Here is an 18,887-nt window from a genome sequence, read left to right as displayed (position 1 = left end):
GTGTTGCCCTTGAACGAGTGAGCGGATCGGGTGCATTGATGCTATCAATTATTCTCTCAATCTGCACTTCATTGGCAACACGAGGATGTACAGGGCGAAGATTTTGCTCTTGCTGATCATTGTCATTATTAGAAGGATTGTCTTTAGGCTGAGCATTGTCTTCAGGTTGATCAGGTGCAGAGATGATAAGTTCCTCTTCAGGTTGAGCTTCAGAGGGTATGTATTCTCCAGTTCCCATAAGTTTGATTGATTCACTGGATGGAACTTCATCTAGCACATTTGGCAGGTGCTCTCTTTGTGAACCGTTAGTCTCATCGAACCGCACATCCACTGTTTCAACCACTTTATAATGAAAGAGATTGAAGACTCTGTAGGAGTGCGAATCCTTTCCATATCCAAGCATAAAACCCTCATGTGCTTTTGGTGCAAATTTTGAAGTGTGATGTGGACCCTTGATCCAGCACCTGGTGCCAAATACTCTGAAGTAACTGACATTTGGCTTCTTGCCAGTAAGGAGCTCATAAGATGTCTTATTCAGAAGCTTATGAAGATAAACACGGTTGATTGTATGGCATGCAGTATCAATGGCTTCAGGCCAGAATTTTCTTGGAGTCTTGTATTCATCTAGCATCGTTCGGCCATCTCAATGAGTGTTCTGTTCTTGCGTTCGACGATGCCATTCTACTGTGGCGTGTACGGAGCTGAGAATTCATGTGTGATGCCCGAAGTATCAAGATATGTATCAAGGCCAGTGTTCTTGAATTCAGTGCCATTGTCACTTCTGATATGCTTTATCTTGGCGCCATAGTTGTTCATTGCTCGATTGGCGAAGCGTCTGAAGACATCTTGCACTTCAGTCTTGTAGAGGATTATGTGCACCCAAGTATATCTAGAATAATCATCAACAATGACAAAGCCATAGAGAAAAGCAATAGTAGTAAGAGTTGAGTAATGAGTGGGACCGAAGAGATCCATGTGGAGCAGTTCAAAGGGTCGAGTTGTTGTCATGATTGTCTTCAAGGGATGCTTGGCCCTCGTCATCTTTCCTGCTTCACAGGCACCGCATAAGTGATCTTTCTTGAACTTGACGCCCTCAATGCCTATGACATGCTTCTTCTTTGCAAGGGTGTGGAGGTTCCTCATGCCAGCATGCCCTAGCCTCCAATGCTAGAGCCAGCATTCTGAAGCTTTTGCTAGAAGACATACGGCAAGCTGTGGTCCTGCTGAGAAATCTACCACGTACAAATCATCTTTCCGATACCCTTCAAACACTAGAGACTTGTCAGATTCCATTAGAACAAGGCAACGATATTTTCCAAACATCACGATCATGTTTAAATCACAAAGCATTGAGAAAGACATTAAGTTGAAACCAAGGGATTCAACAAGCATGACTTTATCCATGTGTTGATCCTTTGAGATTGCAACTCTACCTAGACCAAATACCTTACTTTTACCAGTGTCAGCAAATGTGATGTGACTCTTGTCGGATGGACGTAAGGTTGAGTCCATAAGAAGGCTTCTTTTGCCAGTCATGTGATTGGTACACCCACTATCAATAATCCATTCTGAAGCAGATGGTGTCATACCCTACAGTGCAGTTAGGGGGATAGGCTTCACGAAGAGAATTGTGAAGCAAAAACATTTGACGAACCAGTGGGTTATGAAAGCTTAGATCGAGATTAGGACTGATAGGGCGAGTAGCAAGCGATTTAGGAACGAAGTACATAATAAGACCATTTGGGCATTTGATCTTGCACCCTACAAGATGTTTAAGGTCCCCAGCAATAGCATCAGACGATTTTGGTTTTCTGTTGGAGGCCCTTCCCTGCAAAAGAGAGTTAAGCTTTCTTAGCCACCCACATCTTCAAGGGTGGCTTAGAAGCAATAAGTCTAAGTGCAGCATCTGAGAACTTTGGCTTTGGAGCCCTAGCAAAAAGTCTTGCAGGAGGACAATAGTACTCATAAGAATAAGCAGAATAGTTCTTGGTCTTATGAACATGGCGGTTTGATGAACCGCACTCATATTCATAGGCATGAGTATGGCTTCCCTGCAAAACATTTGCGTTAGTGCCACTCGGGTGAGTCCTATGTCTGTATGAAGCCTTTGGACCGTATGAAGACTGTGGTTTGGGGTTTGTCTTCTTCACCTGTGGTGTCATGATGACATTCACAAGAAGATTCTCCAAACACCTTTTCGGCACCCAGATCTTCTTCATAGGCGGTCCATTCCTGCAGTTAGTACCAATATACCTGGCAAACACTTCACCATTCTGATTCTTAAACAGTTTGTAGTTTGCATCAAAGGATTCATCAATAACAATGGGGTTAGCACAAGTGAAGCCAGATAGAGTGGATGGATCTGCTGAAGGTTCCTTTGCAGCAGCCCATGTGGTTTTGGGGTACTGCTCAGGTTTCCAGTAAGAGCCATCAGCATTCATTTTCCTTTCGAACCCAACACCCTCTTTCCTAGGGTTTCGGTTCAGGATCTGCCTTTTGAGGACATCACATAGTGTCTGATGCCCTTTGAGACTTTTGTACATCCCTGTTTCAAGCAATGTCTTCAACCTAGCATTCTCATCAGCAATAGCAGTGGTATCCTCAGCAGAGGGGTTAGTTCCCACATCAACAGTTGAAGATATTGCAACAGTAACAGCAGTAGAACATTCAGCAACAGAAGTAGCATTATCACGCTCAATGCATTTACGACATGGTGGTTCAAATCCTTCCTGAGCTGAACTGATCTGTTTGGCGCGAAGCAACTCGTTTTCTTTTTGAAGATCTTCATGAGCCGCTCTCAATTTCTCAAGATCTTGCTTCCTTTGAAGATAATCATAGGAAAGCCTTTCATGAGCTGTTGAGAGCGTTTCATGACGACTTTCAAGTTCCTCATACTTAACGTGAAGATTTTTTATGTCTTCAATTAAGGACTGAGATCGAGTCATTTCAGCGTCTAACAGATCATCGCTTTTGTCTAACAGTTTTTGAATGTGTTCCATGGTTTTTTGTTGTTCAGTTGCAATTTTAGCGAGTGTTTTGTAGCTGGGTTTGGAACCATAATCAGAGTCATCATCACTAGATGTTTGATAGTGAGTAGTGCGTGTGTTTACCTTGGCACCGTGTGCCATGAAGCAGTAGGTAGGAGCGGAGTAGTCCTTGTCATTTGCATCGGTGTCGGTGATGGAGTCATTGTCTTCAGTATTGAAGATGGACTTGGCAACATATGCTGTAGCCAGACTCGCAATGCCAGAATCGGATTCCTCCTCAGACTCAACCTCCGCCTCCTCAGAAGCGGACTCCTCCTCTGAATCCATTTCCTTGCCAACAAATGCACGTGCCCTGCCAGACGAGCTCTTCTTGTGTGATGAAGACTTGGAGGAAGACTTGGAAGAAGACTTTTAGTATTTCTTCTTCTTCTTGTCATCGGAGTCATACTCCTTGCTCTTCTTCTTCTTGTTGTTCTCATTGTCCCACTGCAGACACTCAGAGATGTAGTGGCCAGGTTTCTTCCACTTGTGGCATGATCTTTTCTTGTAGTCATGAGCAGAAGCTTCATCATTCCTTGAGCTTGATCATGAAGACTTTCTGAAGCCTTTCTTCTTCGTGAATTTTTGGAACTTCTTCACAAGCATAGCGAGCTCCTTTCCAATGTCTTCAGGATCATCAGAACTCCTGTCAGATTCTTCTTCAGATGTGGAGACAGCTTTTGCCTTCAAGGCACGAGTTCGCCCATAGTTGGGACCGTAGATGTCTCTTTTCTCAGAAAGCTGAAACTCGTGTGTGTTGAGCCTCTCAAGTATGTCAAACGGATCGAGTGTCTTGAAGTCCAGACGTTCTTGAATCATCAGGGTTAGGGTGTCAAACGAGCTGTCAAGTGATCTCAGGAGTGTCTTGACGACTTCATGCTTGGTGATCTCAGTGGCGCCGAGAGCTTGAAGCTGATTTGTGATGTCAGTGAGTCGAACAAATGTGAGCTAGACATTCTCATTGTCATTTATCTTGAAGCGGTTGAAGAGGTTGCGAAGGACACTGATTCTCTGATCTCTCTGGGTTGAGACGCCTTCGTTAACCTTGGAGAGCCAGTCCCAGACTAGCTTAGATGTTTCCAAAGCACTCACACGGCCATACTGTCCTTTGGTAAGATGACCACAGATGATATTCTTGGCAGTAGAGTCCAGTTGAGCAAACTTCTTGACGTCAGCAGCAATGACACCTTCTCCAGCCTTGGGAACGTTGTTCTTGATGACATACCATAGGTCGACATCAATGGCTTCAAGATGCATGCGCATCTTATTCTTCTAGTAGGGATATTCAGTTCCATCGAAGACGGGGCACGCAGCAGAGACTTTAATTATCCCTGTAGTCGACATAGCTAAAACTCTAGGTGGTTAAACCGAATCACACAGAACAAGGGAGTACCTTGCTCTGATACCAATTGAAAGTGCGTTATATCGACTAGAGGGGGGGGTGAATAGGCAATTTTTATGAAAGTCTTCAAAACATGGAAGTTTCGAAGACAAACGATAGAAATAAACCTATTACCATGAAGCGGAAGGTAGACTACATTAGGCAAACCATAGTCAAGTATTCAATGAAGTGAAAGCACAATGACTAATAGCAGCTAGGTAGTGAGGATCAGGTAGGAAGATATTAAGAAGCCAATCAGAACAAGCAGTCACTCAGTGAAGACAAATGATAGTGCAATCATACGATGACTTCACAAGGACCAACAGTAAGTAAAGGGAAGGGAAGGATGAAACCAGTGACTCGTTGAAGACAATGATTTGTTGGACCAGTTCCAGTTGCTGTGACAACTGTACATCTGGTTAGGGCGGCTAGGTATTTAAACCTAAGGACACACAGTCTCGGACACCCAGTCCTGAACACGCAGCTCAGGACACCCAGTCCTCACCGTATTCCCCTTGAGCTAAGGTCACACAGACCTCGCCCAATCACTCTGGTAAGTCTTCAAGGTAGACTCCCAAACCTTCACAAACTTCGTTCACCGGCGATCCACAATGACTCTTGGATGCTCAGAACATGACGCCTAACCGGCTGGAGGATTCACAGTCCTCAAGTGTAATAAGTCTTCAGATCACACAAACAAGAAGACTTAAGTGATGCCTAACACTCTTTGGCTCTGGGTGGTTAGAGCTTTATCCTCGCAAGGAATTCTCTCTCAAAGGCTTCGAGGTGGGTTGCTCTCAAACGACAAAAGCCGTACTCTAACTCTGAGCAGCCAATCGTTTATGGTTGTAGGGGGGTGGGCTATTTATAGACACTAGGCAACCCGACCCGATTTGTCCGAAATGACCCTGGGTCACTAAGGAATTGACACGTGTTCCAACAGTCAGATTTCAAACACACACGGCAACTTTACTTGGGCTACAAGCAAAGCTGACTTGTCCGACTCTGGACAAGATTCGCTCTCATAGTCTTCACTCGAAGACATAGGTTTTGGTTAAGCATCACTTCAGTCATTCTGACTGGTTCTCTTGGACCCCACTTAATAGTATGGTGGTTCCTATGACTCAATAAAGAAGAAAAAGAACTACGAAAGATCTGAGTCTTCGAGCTCCATAGGCTTCATGCGGTGTCTTCTCTTGTCATAGTCTTCAATGAGAATATCTTCATATACCACCTTTGACATCAATGTCTTCATACATTTTTAGGGGTCATCTCTGGTAGGAAAACCGAATCAATGAGGGACTTCTACCTATGTTATCCTGTAATTCTCACAAACACATTAGTCCCTCAACTAGGTTTGTCGTCAATACTCCAAAACCAACTAGGGGTGGCACTAGATGCACTTACACTAGTAGATCATGAAAAGAATTCTTTAGGTGCTGGTTATATTGTTGAATTCATTCATGATGCTACTAAAAATTATTATGAGAGAGGAACATATGCTTGTAGGAATTGCAATAATATCAAGTTTCCTCTCTATGTGCTTAAAATTTTGAAGTTATGCTTGTTTTACCTTCCTATGCAAGTTGATTATTGTTCCCATAAGTTGTTTGTTCACAAAATCCCTATGCATAGGAAGCATGTTAGACTTAAATGTGCTAGTCATATTCTTCATGATGCTCTCTTTATGTTACAATTCTTATCTTTTATGTGAGCATCATTTAAATCATCATGCCTAGCTAGGGGTGTTAAACGATAGCGCTTGTTGGGAGGCAACCTAACTTTATTTTTGTTCCTTGCTTTTTGCTCCTTTTAAGTAATAAATAATTCATCTAGCCTCTGTTTATATGTGGTTTTATGCTTTTAATTAGTGTTTGTGCCAAGTAGAACCTTTGGGAAGACTTGGGAAAAGTTTTGTTGATCATGCTGTAAAAAAACAGAAACGTTAGCGCTCACGAGAATTGCTTCCATTTTTATTTGGAGAGTGTTATTTAGTTAATTATTTTTGCATATGATTAATAGATAAATTCCTCAGGTCCAGAAATTTATTTGAGAATTTTATGAGTTCCAGAAGTATACGTTTTATTCAGATTACTACAGACTGTTCTGTTTTTGACAGATTCTGTTTTTCATGTGTTGTTTACTTATTTTGATGAATCTATGGCTAGTAAAATAGTTTATAAACCATAGAGAAGTTGGAATACAGTAGGTTTAACACCAATATAAATAAATAATGAGTTCATTACAGTACCTTGAAGTGGTGATTTATTTTCTTATACTAACGGAGCTTACGAGTTTTCTGTTAAGTTTTGTGTTGTGAAGTTTTCAAGTTTTGGGTAAGGATTCGATGGACTATGGAACAAGGAGTGGCAAGAGCCTAAGCCTGGGGATGCCCGAGGCACCCCAAGGTAATATTCAAGGATAGCCAAAAGCCTAAGCTTGGGGATGCCCCGGAAGGCATCCCCTCTTTCGTCTTCGTTCATCGGTAACTTTACTTGGAGCTATATTTTTATTTACCACATGATATGTGGTAAGCTTGGAGCGTCAATTTATTTTGTTAGGATTTGATTGCTGTTATTTAGAACAATGTTTTTCATCTTTTATTTCAATAGAAGTGGCATCGATAACCTTTTATGCCTACGTTACAAGTATACATGTTGCTGTTCGAAAACAGAAAGTTTACCGCTGTTGCAATAATTCCCTAGAAAAGTCAGAATGTGATAAAATGCTGAAACCTTTTGCATATTAAGATCTGATAAATTTAATACAGTGGGAATTTTATTTCATAATTTTTGGAGCTAGGGAAGTATGGATGTTGCAGCATTCTTTACAGACTATCCTGTTTAGGCAGATTGCTGTTTTGTTTGCATTGTTTGCATATGTTTGCTTCTTTAATGATTCTATTTGAGGATAGGACTATTAAATATTCAGAGGCATTTAGTATGCAATGTTGAATAATAATTTTAGTGATTTGCTACAGTAGAGTATGATAAGGTTTTGGCAATGGTTTATACTAACTTATCTCACGAGTCCTTGTTGAGTTTTGTGTGGATGAAGCTTTTGAGATTTAGGGAGACCATGATATGAGAGGAATTAAGGAGACACAAAAGCTCAAGTTTGGGGATGCCCAAGGCACCCCAAGATAATATTTCAAGAAGTCTCAAGCATCTAAGCTTGGGGATGCCCCGGTTGGCATCCCACCTTTCTTATTCAACAACTATCGGTTAGTTTCGGTTGATCCTAAGTTTTTGCTTCTTCACATGATGTTTGCCATTCTTAGAGTGTCATTTTATTTTGCTTTGCTTGCTGTTTGAATAAAATACCAATATCTGAAATTATTAAATGTTAGAGAGTCTTCACATAGTTGCATAATTATTCGACTACTCATTGATCTTCACTTATATCTTTCGGAGTAGTTTGTTGTTGCTCTAGTGCTTCACTTATATCCTTTTAGCGCATGGTGGTAGTTTTATTTTGAAGAAATAGATGAACTCTCATGCTTCACTTATATTATTTTGAGAGTCTTAATAGCATGGTAATTTGCTTAAAATCTTAATATGCTAGGTATTCAAGAATAATAAAATTCTCTTATGAGTGTGTTGAATACTATGAGAAGTTTGATACTTGATAATTGTTTTGAGATATGGAGATGGTGATATTAGAGTCATGCTAGTTGAGTGCTTATGAATTTGAGAAATACTTGTGTTGAAGTTTGTGATTCCCGTTGCATGCACGTATGGTGAACCGTTATGTGATGAAGTCGGAGCATGATTTATTTATTGATTGTCTTCCTTATGAGTGGTGGTCGGGGATGAGCGATGGTCTTTTCCTACCAATCTATCCCCCTAGGAGCATGCGTGTAGTACTTTGTTTCGATAACTAATAGATTTTTGCAATAAGTATATGAGTTCTTTATGACTAATGTTGAGTCCATGGATTATACGCACTCTCATCCTTCCACCATTGATAGCCTCTCTAGTACCGCGCAACTTTCACCGGTACCATAAACCCACCATATACCTTCCTCAAAACAGCCACCATACCTACCTATTATGGCATTTCCATAGCCATTCTGAGATATATTTCCATGCAACTTTCCACCATTCCATATTATGACACACTCCATCATTGTCATATTTCTTTGCATGATCATGTAGTCGACATCGTATTTGTGGCAAAGCCACCGTTCATAATTCTTTCATACATGTCACTCATGCATCATTGCACATCCCGGTACACCGCCGGAGGCATTCATATAGAGTCATACTTTGTTCTAGTATCGAGTTGTAATCATTGAGTTGTAAATAAATAGAAGTGTGATGATCATCATTCAATAGAGCATTGTCCCAAAAAAAGAGAAAGGCCAAATAAAAAAGAAGAGAAAGGCCATAAAAAAGAAAGGCCAAATAAAAAAATAATAAGGGGCAATGCTACTATCCTTTTACCACACTTGTGCTTCAAAGTAGCACCATGATCTTTATGATAGAGAGTCTCCTATGTTGTCACTTTCATATACTAGTGGGAATTTTTCATTATAGAACTTGGCTTGTATATTCCAACAATGGGCCTCCTCAAGTGTCCTAGGTCTTCGTGAGCAAGCAAGTTGGATGCACACCCACTAGTTTCTTTTGTTGAGCTTTCATACATTTATAGCTCTAGTGCATCTGTTGCATGGCAATCCCTACTCACTCACATTGATATCTACTGATGGGCATCTCCATAGCCCATTGATACGCCTAGTTGATGTGAGACTATCTTCTCCTTTTTGTCTTCTCCACAACCACCATTCTATTCCACCTATAGTGCTATGTCCATGGCTCACGCTCATATATTGCGTGAAGGTTGAAAAAGTTTGAGAACATCAAAAGTATGAAACAATTGCTTGGCTTGTCATCGGGGTTGTGCATGATTTAAATATTTTGTGTGGTGAAGATGGAGCATAGCCAGACTATATGATTTTGCAGGGATAACTTTCTTTGGCCATGTTATTTTGAGAAGACATGATTGCTTAGTTAGTATGCTTGAAGTATTATTGTTTTTATGTCAATATTAAACTTTTGTCTTGAATCTTATGGATCTGAATATTCATACCACAATTAAGAAGAATTACATTGAAATTATGCCAAGTAGCACTCCGCATCAAAAATTCTTTTTTATCATTTACCTACTCGAGGACGAGCAGGAATTAAGCTTGGGGATGCTTGATACGTCTCCAACGTATCTATAATTTTTTATTGCTCCATGCTATATTATTTACTGTTTTGGGCAATATTGGGCTTTATTATCCACTTTTATGTTACTTTTGGGACTAACCTATTAACCAGAGGCCCAGCCCAGATTTGCTGTTTTATGCCTATTTCAGTGTTTCGAAGAAAAGGAATATCAAACGGAGTCGAAACAGAACGAAATCAACTAGAGAAGTTATTTTTGGAACGAAAGCCACCAGATAGACTTGGACTCCACGTTAGGAGATACGGGAGGTGCTCACGAGGATGGGGGGCGTGCCCCCTGCCTCGTGGGCCCCCGTGGCTCCTCCGACGTACTTCCTGCACCCATATATACCTATGTAACCTAAAACTTCTAGAACAGACAATAGATCGGGAGTTCCGCTGCCAGAAGCCTCCGTAGCCACCGAAAGCCAATCTAGACCCGTTTCGGCACCCTGCCGGAGGGGGAAATCCCTCTCCGGTGGCCATCTTCATCATCCAGTGCTCTCCATGACGAGGAGGGAGTAGTTCTCCCTCGGGGCTGAGGGTATGTACCAGTAGCTATGTGTTTGATCTCTCTCTCTCTCGTGTTCTTGAGGTGATATGATCTTGATGTATCGCGAGCTTTGCTATTATAGTTGGATCTTATGTTTCTCCTCCCCCACTTCTCTCTTCTAATGAATTGAATTTCCCCTTTGAAGTTATATTATCGGATTGAGTCTTTAAAGATTTGAGAACACTTGATGTATGTCTTGCCGTGGAGATCTGTGGTGACAATGGGATATCACGTGATTCACTTGATGTATGTTTTGGTGATCAACTTGCGGGTTCCGCCCATGAACCTATGCATAGGGGTTGGCACACGTTTTCATCGTGATTCTCCGGTAGAAACTTTGGGGCACTCTTTGAGGTCCTTTGTGTTGGTTGACTAGATGAATCTGAGATTGTGTCACGCATATCATATAATCATACCCACGGATACTTGAGGTGACATTGGAGTATCTAGGTGACATTAGGGTTTTGGTTGATTTGTGTCTTAAGGTGTTATTATAGTACGAACTCTAGGGCTGTTTGTGACACTTATAGGAATGGCCCAACGAATTGATTGGAAAGAATAACTTTGAGGTGGTTTCGTACCCTACCATAATTTCTTCGTTCGTTCTCTGCTATTAGTGACTTTGGAGTGACTCTTTGTTGCATGTTGAGGGATAGTTTTATGATCCAATAATGTTAGTATTGTTGAGAGGACTTACACTAGTGAAAGTATGAACCCTAGGCCTTGTTTCCTAGCACTGCAATACCGTTTATGCTCACTTTTACCATTAGTTACCTTGCTGTTTTTATAATTTCAGATTACAAAAGCCTTTATTTACCATCCATATTGCACTTGTGTCACCATCTCTTCGCCGAACTAGTGCACCTATACAATTTACCATTGTATTGGGTGTGTTGGGGACACAAGAGACTCTTTGTTACTTGGTTGCAGGGTTGCTCGAGAGAGACCATCTTCATCCTACGCCTCCTATGGATTGATAAACCTTAGGTCATCCACTTGAGGGAAATTTGCTACTGTCCTACAAACCTCTGCACTTGGAGGCCCAACAACGTCTACAAGAAGAAGGTTATGTAGTAGACATCACTTACCTAACTCTTCTAATTTTCCCGGAGTTATTCTCAAATTCATTTCTAAGTTTGACGTAAGAATGATTTGTCATCAGTCAAATGTCTTTCTCCAAACATCTTTCAAATTCTTTGATCGTCGGTTCAACCTTTCTAATTTTCATTCCGGAGTGCCCCAACAATTCATGGTGGTGTTTCTCATCGTCATTCTCAACATTTGAAGACCGAAGAAGAGTTTTTCCTCCAAATCGTATCCATTCTCTTAGAGATGTGTGGTTGAAGCTTCATGCCATCCTCTCATAATTGTTTTCGATTGTGAGAATTTGTTTCACCCATCCGGAGTAATTCAGGAGTCTTTTCAGTTTGATTCTCCGAAGACCATCATTTTGGGTTTATTCGTTCTCAGCTTTTAGCTCTCATTCTCCAAATCTTACCAGTGCTTCATTCGGGTATTCTCTAATCAGCTCGTCATCTCTTCGTTCTCTTGTATCAAATTCCCTCAAGTATCATCTTTCATTTACCAATTCTTCCCGATGAATTGTTCCTTTGCTACTTTCATTTTCAATCCTTCCGGTGGTTCGTTGAAGACCTTCTCAAGTTTGCGCTATATCTATCTTAATCCTTTCCAATGAGAATGAGTAGTATGCCAAATCCATTGTGTGTCATCAATTTAATTGATGAAGGATACGCATAATGTAATTCTTATTCTTGTTTCATCCAAGTGTTCAATTCCTTCTTCCGGAGTTTGTTCATGAGGAAGAAATTCTCGGTTCAAGTGCTTCATATTTTTTCCCGGAGTTCCAAGCTCTCTCAGTTATATTGTCGCAAAGCTCCAGCTAAATCATTGCAAGGTTTCACCTTGTGTTTTTAACTTCTCTTTCCTTTCGTTTGATAATTCTTTTATTACTGGAGTTCTTCATGGAGGCTCAACATGGTGGCTCATCAAGGATTTCTTTCATTCTTCATTCGTTCTTTAAGATTTCTATTGAAGTTATGATCTGCGAAGCTATACTCTCAAATAAACATGGTGTTCAACACATGTCTTGTTTTGAGGAGTTCAAGCATTCTTCATCTTGCATTCCGAAATGCAATTTGTTCTACTTTATCTTTCGAGGTGGTGTTATGTCACTCTTGACAATTTCCCTTCGTGTGTCATGATTCAACAGTTGTCAAGAATGAGATAGTTAAACCCATCAATGTATTCGAGCATGTGCTCTTCTCAACCAATCAATCTCCTCATTGGAGTTATCTTGGGTTATATTTCACCTAAAGCTTTCCCTAAGGATTGTTGCTATTTATGGTGCTTATAAATGACCCAAGTTCTTCATTCATCCTTCCGGTGAAATAAGTTTCTCATCTCCTTGTTGATATCAATCAATCATTGTTTTCGTTAGTGGCAGAATTTCACCCCAAGTTTTGGGATGTTTTCCATAAGCCCACTAGAAGTTTATTCGTTTCGTCGTTGGTTTTTTCAACAACTCTGTTTTAACCTTCTTGGAAGAGTGCTTCCAAGATCATTTGTGGCAGAAGTTGGCTTTTTCTTCTCCATTCTTATTCCAATGATCGATCTTATATTCTTTCTCCCGGAGGCTTTGTGATGTTGATCTCTTCACTCATCATCTTGAATTGTGAGGACCATGTTCTTTTCGTGCTTACCCATTTAATCGGAGTGTTGTGTCCTCTGCTCAAGTTCTTTTTATCTTATCAAGTTTTGCCCCCCTTCTCAACTGGAGTGTTGTCTGAAATCTTTCTTACCCCTTGTGCCAATTTTTCAATAGTTCCGGAGGTAGTGTGTTGTTGATTTCATCAAGTATCCTCTCATCTTGTCAAGTTCATGTTCAATTCCTTCCATTTACAGTCGGAGTGCTGTACAAATTATAGCATTCTTATTCCTTCTCTATCTTGTTTTAACCAAAGTGCTGCTCGAATTTGTTCTTCCTTGTTCCTTGTTTAACTCATTTCAACCAGAGTGGTTTCAATTCCTTCTTGTTCATCTTACTCATCCTTCATAGCTTTGCAATATCTAAGGTTCACATGGTGTTCCTTGTTTCTATTTTCTACCGCAGTGCTCTCAATTGTGTTCAACTCCGTTGTGTTCTTTCTTTCAACTTTTCAACCTCTCAAGGTTCGTGGTTTCACTCATTTGTCGAAGAAGAAACTTAGTTGTACCTCTTCTCCTTCCTCTTTCGCTTCTCTCCGGTGCAATCCTAGATCTCGGGACGAGATCCTCTCGTAGTGGTGGAGTGTTGTGATGCCCCAAGACCGGAGCTTCAGTTGCCTTCCTTGTTTTCCGAGTTTCATCATGTGATTTGTTTTGCTTGTTGCATTCCTCTTTGCATATTTTGCAGTCCATCTGTCATCTTGCCATCATTTTCTCAAAGCTAACTAAAACTCACCTAAATAAATTGCATAGATCGTTGGTCTATTTAAACCGAGGGAATTCACATGGTGATCCTCTTTATAACATATCCTCCCAATATTAGGGGGCTATATTAAATATTCCTTTATTTTGGAATTCACCATAACACACTTGCAAAAATCCCAATGCCTTTGTTGTCACAACTCTTGGCCTCTAACTTTGCCGTATATCCTTTCTTCATTTTCCGGAGCTCCACCTAAATTCTCAACATTTTTGGACACTTCTAAAACCAAGTCCTAGTTCAAACCCATTTGAATTAAATTCAAATGAGTTTGAATTTTACATCTTTCAATCTTCGCCTTTTCTATTTTCTCGGAACAAGCATATTTTTGTGTGTTCGGGAAAATTATCCCCATGCCCAAAATCTTTTCCTAACCCTCTCTTTCTTTTCCTCTCTTTATTTTCTATTCTGCTAAAGAAATATGAGGGAGAGAGAGAAGCCCGACTGGCCACTTGGGCCTCAGCGCCAGGCCGGCCTGCTTCCCCACTATCCCACCTAGGCCCAGAGCCCCCGTCTAACCCTAGGCCCCCGACGCTCTCCTGTCGTTCTCTCCCATAGCGCCGCCAGCCTCCCTCGTCCTCCTCCCGATCGCACTGCCAGGGGAAAGCCAAGCGCTCGATCTCCTGCTCTCCCTCTACGCCTGACCTCCTCCTCCGTCAGCCCCGCGCCCGGGTCTCCTCCTCCACGTTCGTCCTTCTCGCTGGGAGCCCCGCTGGATCCCCCTCGCCCTCGCCGTTTGGTACCGGTGCCGCCCTGCTGCTTCGTCCCTGCGCCACCCGATGGCCCCGCCGCCGCTCCGACCGGCACGTCCAGGCCGCCGAGCTCGCCTCCGCCTCTCCCCTGTTCCTTCCGTGATGCCTGCCGCCCGCCCAAGCTCCACCACCAGTCGCCTCATCGTCCAAGTTCCGCTGCCCCGCGTCGTTCCCGGTGGATCCGCCTCACATTCATCGCAGGAGCTCCGCGTTGGCCTCTCCTTCCCCGCGACCAGCACCCTTGAACTCCGCTGGCAAGCCACTGCCACAGTCGTCGGGCGCCCGATTCTCCCCTTTCATCGGTGTCTTGTTGCACTACCTTGGCTGTGGCATGCCACTAGCAGTTTTGATGTTGCCAAGACCATCGTGTTGCACGTCAACATGAGCACGACCACGGACGGCTACCTCCATATGGATTTTGTCAAGTTCCGCTTCAACAAGTGTACCCCTATGTGTTGGATTCGCCAAGTACCACACCAGAACGCCAAGTACATGGATATGCCAAGTTCCCCACTGAACATGTACGAATATGCCCGGTGATGCGACAAGTACCCGATAACGTGTACAACTATTCTGTCAAGACCGGACCGACAAGCACCCCGACGTCGTATGTACCACTACCGTCACCCCGAAGATGTTGGAGTCATCAAGTACCTCTCTGAACGAACGTGAACCACTACTTCCGCTACTATCGAACCCAATCCGCTCCGAAAATGGACGCTTCCACGGTATAACCGCCGAGACGACCGCCCATGAACGAATGCTTGTGATGTGTTGTATGAGATGCATGTTTGGATGTTGTATCCTCCCGTGAACGTTAGTTGTTTCCCTTGCTTGGCACCATCATCGATCCATGGGAACCCGGTAACCGGGATCACCCCACCATCTTTTGCACGCTCCCGCCACACTTCCTTCGCGCCGGCATCTCCATGAGCTATCGGAACCGATATGTTGCCATGACATCATTTTCGGATTCATTGCCGTGGCACCCCTTTAGTTTCCTCCATGATGACAAATGCTTCATAACATGCTCTTATCAACATTTTCATAAAACTTGCATAAAACTTGCACGTCATACACATCATGATAACAACTTTTAAAATGTTCAAATTGTTGTTGCATTAAATTGCTAATGCACATGAGGATTTACCGGAATTGTTGTTTGATGTTTTCTGCCTCATTTAAAATGCCTAGTTGTGTATTTTACTCATGTTTCACCTCTTGCCATGTTAACCAACGTTTAATTTTGTTGAGAACCTAAACGAGAGAGAACTAAATATTTGATGTGGAGTTTTACCAATATGCATCCCGATGCATATTGAGCTCCATTTAACTTGTAGTGTTGTTTGTGCACTTTGCCATGCCATGCATAATTAAACCGGACATGCATCATACTTGATTGTGCATCATGCCATGTTTGTGTGATGGTTGTCTACTTTGCTGCTTGCTTCTTTCCGGTTTGCTTCTCTCGTTAGTTTCGGTTTCGTTCAGAAGTTGTGAAGATCCGTTCGACTACGTTCGTTTGTCTTCTTCATGGACGCGTTCTTCTTCCTTGCGGGATCTCAGGCAAGATGACCATACCCTCGAAATCACTTCTATCTTTGCTTGCTAGTTGTTCATTCTATCGCTATGTCGCTCTACCTACCACTTGATATATCATGCCTCCCATATTGCCATGTCAAGCCTCTAACCCACCTTCCTAGCAAACCGTTGTTTGGCTATGTTACCGTTTTTGCTCATCCCCTCTTATAGCGTTGCTAGTTGAAGGTGAAGCTGAAGTTTGTTCCATGTTGGAACATGGACATGTTGGGATATCACAATATATCTTATTTAATTAATGCATCTATGTACTTGGTAAAGGGTGGAAGGCTTGGCCTTATGCCCGGTGTTTTGTTCCACTCTTGCTGCCCTTTCCATCATACCGGTGTTATGTTCCTTGATTTTGCGTTCCTTACGCGGTTGGGTGTTATGGGAACCCCTTGACAGTTCGCTTTGAATAAAACTCCTCCAGCAAGGCCCAACCTTGGTTTTACATTTTCCTAACAACCTATAACCTTCCCTTGGGTTTTCACGAGACCGAGGGTCATATTTCTTTTAAATCCCCCGGGCCAGTGCTCCTCTGAGTGTTGGTCCGAACCGAGTAGACTGCGGGGCCACCTCGGGGAAACTTGAGGGTTGGTTTTACTCGTAGGATGTCTCATCCGGTGTTGCCCTGAGAACAAGATACGAGCGACTCCTATCGGGATTTGTCGGCACATCGGGCGGCTTTGCTGGTCTTGTTTTACCATTGTGAAATGTCTTGTAACCGGGATTCTGAGACTGATCGGGTCTTCCCGGGAGAAGGAATATCCTTCGTTGACTATGAGAGCTTGTGATGGGCTAAGTTGGGACACCCCTGCAGGGTTTAAAATTTCGAGAGCCGTGCCCGCGGTTATGTGGCAGATGAGAATTTGTTAGTATCCGGTTGTAGAGAACTTGACACTTAATTTAATTAAAATACATTAACCGCGTGTGTGGCCGTGATGGTCTCTTTTCGGCGGAGTCCGGGAAGTGAACACGGTTCTTGTGTTATGCTTGAACGTAAGTAGTTTCAGGATCACTTCTTGATCACTTCTAGGTTCTCGATCGTTGTGTTGCTTCTCTTCTCGCTCTTATTTGCGTATGTTAGCCACCATATATGCTTTGTGCTTGATGCAGCTCCACCTCACTACCTTCTCCCACCCATAAGCTTAAATAGTCTTGATCTTGTGGGTGTGAGATTGCTGAGTCCTCGTGACTCACAGATACTTCCAAACAGTTGCAGGTGTCGTTGATACCAGTGCAGGTGACGCAACCGAGCTCAAGTGGGAGCTCGATGAAGATCTTGGTCGTTGTTATGTGTCTTTTCCGGATGATCAGTAGTGGAGCCCAGTTGGGACGATCGGGGATCTAGCATTTGGGGTTGTCTTCTTTTATTTTGGTTCCGTAGTCAGACCTTGATTATACTCTAGATGGTGTATGTTAACTTGTATTTGTGTGAAGTGGCGATTGTAAGCCAACTCTTTATCCCTTTCTTATTCAGTACATGGGATTGTGTGAAGATTACCCCTATTGCGACAAACCTACCATGCGTCTATGCCTCTAAGTTGTGCCCCGACACGTGGGAGATATTGCCGCATTGTGGGTGTGAGAGTAAACATGTCCCATTCTTCGATGGTCTAGGGGTCCTTGGCCCGACCCATAAGTAGCAGCCGACGTGCTGAGTACCCCCTAGTACAGGATACTGCTAGATGGTATGCCACAGCGTAATGTTCATTCGGCATATCGTCACATAGGCTAACATTGTGGTTGGAGCACATCCGGCCACATTGTTGCTTTGCTTTGTGGTTGCAATTGGTCTTCAAGTGATAGGAAGCGAAGCGACTTATGAATGCACATGCGGCGGGGAGAGCCTTGCTGATCGTCACATCCTATAACATTGCAGGTGTGACGTCCACCCAATGCGTACGCTTGTGCCCGGCGGGTTGTACCGTCCTGTTCACACCATCCACAGTCATTACTTGATGCACACACTAGGGTGCGGTGAGTGGTCTTGAGTGGCTGGATGCGGAGAAGGGACAAGTCTAGGATCTTAACCAGCTACCCTAGAAAAGGATGAGTGAGAAATGGCACAACATGACAATAGTCATTGGCATCCTATTTTGTGGATGATTTTGAAAAAGGACTTCTACAAATTGTTCATCCACCCTTTTGGTTGCATTTCTTGATAATGCCATTTGGGGATAATTCATAAAACAAATCCAGTGCACAGCCGCCATAGCTTACCTATTTCTTAGCTAAATTTGCTCTTTGCGCAAATGACGCGACAGATGATCTAATATAGTGAAACATGGTACCATTGTGTGCATGTGATAACGTGTAACATGGCGTTGCACATGAAGTTTGTCATAAAAAAATAACTATTGGGCCAACTCCACCGCGCGACCCCATTCTGTCCGGGTATGTCCGTTTGGGGTAAAATGGACATACCAGACGACCCAGCGCGCGACCCTATCCTAAAAAAATGTTCGCTTTTTGTCCGCTTTGCCCCATCTTGGGACCAAAGTTGGGCTGGTTTTGCGTTTGAAATGGACACAAGTGGACGCTCTTTGCGTCGTCCTCGTCCGGGTCGTGTCCTTTTGCATGTGACCCTGGTCCACCTGTCATTGGCCCACACACACCCACCCACCCCTCTCTCTCCTTTTCTCTCCCTGGCCCACCACACACACGCACCACGGCAGAACATCCGGGCGCCGAGGAGCATGTGGCGCGGTGGCGGTCCCGCCAGCCGGCCTCGCCTCACCGTCGTTGAGGCCCCGCCGCTGCGGCCGGCGAGCAGGCACAGACGGGGGTGTGGGGTGCGCGGGAAACTGCGAGCGGGCGCGGTGGCAGAAGGCACGCGGGGACGAAGACGCGGAAGCGAGCGCGCGCGGCCGCAGGCAAGCGCGAGTGGCGGCGGCGGA

Source organism: Triticum dicoccoides, chromosome 4A, assembly GCF_002162155.2.
Source record: "Triticum dicoccoides isolate Atlit2015 ecotype Zavitan chromosome 4A, WEW_v2.0, whole genome shotgun sequence".
NCBI lineage: Eukaryota > Viridiplantae > Streptophyta > Magnoliopsida > Poales > Poaceae > Triticum > Triticum dicoccoides.
Note: the sequence above shows the minus strand (reverse complement) of the source record.